This window comes from Orycteropus afer, unplaced genomic scaffold, assembly GCF_000298275.1.
Source record: "Orycteropus afer afer isolate SDZICR_OR568_19922 unplaced genomic scaffold, OryAfe1.0 scaffold00280, whole genome shotgun sequence".
Classification (NCBI taxonomy): Eukaryota; Metazoa; Chordata; class Mammalia; order Tubulidentata; family Orycteropodidae; genus Orycteropus; species Orycteropus afer.
Window position 1 is genome coordinate 2,786,307 of NW_006921867.1, and position 2,553 is coordinate 2,788,859.

The following is a 2,553-nucleotide window of genomic DNA, read 5'->3' on the forward strand; positions in this document are numbered from 1 at the left end:
CTCCTGCCCCCTGAGCTGTTTCCCTGTTCATAAGTGGCCCTTCTTTCTCCCATGATTGTTCTCTCCAAGGAGTGTTATTTACCTAAGGTAAACGAGAACAGTCCATTCTTTCTTGCAATTCTCTTGACTTCCTCACCATTTAGAAGTTTTGTAATTACATTATTTTCCCCGCTTTTTGGTTTGTAGTTGTCCTCATTTGCCAATTGATGTCTCTGGTTCCCCGTTTACAATCTTGTAAGCTTATTTTACTTTGGATACATCCATAGCTATGTTGGTTTCTGGGTTATGTCATCTTGTGTATTAATGATTGGTTGTTGTTTGCTATTATTGGTTCCCTGTTCAAAGGATCCCCTTTATTATCTTTTGTAAGAATGGTCTGGTTTTAGCAAAGTCTTTTTATTTTTGCTTATCTAGAAATCTCCTAATTTCACCATCATATTTGAGGGACAATTTTGCCAGGTATATAATTCTGGGTTGGAAATTTTTCTCTCTTAGGGTTTTATATATACCATCCCATTGCCTTTTCACTTGCATAGGTTTCTGCTGAGAAATCAGAGCTTATTCTTATTTGTTGTTCTTTGTAAGAAACTTTTTGTTTTTCCCACGCTGCTTTCAAGATTGTTTCTTTGACTTTGGTTTTGATGAGTTTGATGATGATATGTCTTGGTGATTTTCTTTTGGACTCTATCCTGTTTGGGATTCTTTGGACTTCCTGAATGAATATATTCTCATCTTTCATCATATCAGCGAAGTTCTCTTCCAACAAATCTTGGACAATTTTGTCAGTGGTTTTCTTTTTCTCTTCCTGTTTTGGAATTCTGATTACACGTAAGTTATTCCTTTTGATGGTATCCCAAATGAAACTTAGGTTTCCTCCATTTTGTTTTGATCTTTTTTCAGATTGATTCTTTTCCAAAAATGTATTTCAGTATTTGTCTTCATTCTTACTAATTCTTTCTTCCATTGTTTCAGTTCTACTCCTTTGCCCATTCAATGTGTTATCTATTTCTCAAAATTTATTATTAATCTGGATATCTATCTGTAGATTTTGTATCATTTCTAATTTTTCATGTATCCTCTCATTTTGTCCTTGTATTTTCTTCCAAAATTTTTCTGGGGTTTTGTCTGTATTTTCCTTAATTTTGTCAGTGTTTTGCTTGATCTGTCTCTCAGTTCTTTAAAAGTATCAAAGTATAACTCTTCTGAATTCCTTATCAGTGATTTCCAATGCTGCTTGTTCCTCAGGGATGTGTTCTGGGTCTGTATCCTGCTCCCTTGTTTGTACTACTTTATCTTGCTTCTTTGTCTGGACTGTAATGTTCTGTTTTCTCCGAGACTTTGTGATGTTGTTGTATTTAGATCTCTGTTAACTTTTCAGCTGTTGGTGTCTGGAATATCCATGTGGTTCCCAGCAAGTGGAGCCTATTCTTAAGACCCTGGAATCTGGGAGAACACTATTGCTTTAAATATCCAAAATGGTCCAACCTCTTGTAAACATTCAAAATGGCCCTCTGGACAGCCCACCTTCCTCTTTTCTGCTCTTCCTTTTATTCATCAGCCACCAGTGCAGTCTTCTGTGAAGACTCCGGGTAGCATGGCCAATCTTTAGGTTTATTTTTAGGTCCCAACACCACTCGGCAATATGAAAGCTGTCTGTACCATCAGGATTGCTGACAGACCACCGCTCTGCATGTCTCCTTTTTTGGTGTTTTCATGCAAGTTCTTCAACTAGTTGGAGTTTAGTTCACTTCTATAGCCTTCCTTTCAAAGCTCAGGGCTCCAAGATTATCTTCTGTATCTGTGTTAATTGGTTCCCTTTTTCTTTGTTGAAGAGGGTCTGTGCAGTCTGTCTGCCTATTCCACCATCTTATTGGAACTCTGTTGTCATTTGTACTGTTTGCTTTCACTACTCTGCTTTCAAGGTCAAGTTTCAGAGTCTCTTCTGATACCATTTTGGTCTTTTCTTCCTTTCCTGTCTTTTCAATTACCTTATGCTTTCTTCAAGTATGATGTTCTTGATATCATCACACAATTCCTCTGGTTTTCAGTCATTGACATTCAATGAATCAAATCTATTCTTTACATGGTCTCTAAATTCAGGAGGGACATAATAAAGGCCATATTTTGACTCTTTTTGACTTGTTTTAATTGTCTTCAACTTCAACTTGAACTTGCATATGAACAGTTGATGCTGTGTTCCACAGTGAGCTCCTGGACATTTTGTCTGTAGATTGTGAGCTTCTTCATTGCCTCTTCCATAGATGTAGTTGACTTGATACCTGTGTATTCCATCTGGTGAAGTCCACATGGATAGCCACTGTTTATATTGTTGAAAATATGTATTTGCAATGAATAAGTCATTGGTCTTGCAAAATTCTTTCATGCAATCTCCAGCATCATTTATATCACCAAGGGCATATTTTCTAACTACTGATGATTCTTCATTGTTTCCAACTTTTGCATTCCAAACACCTGTATTAATCAACACATCTTGATTGTATGCTCAGTCAATTTCAGACTGCAGAAGTTGGTAAAAATCTTCAATTTCTTCAT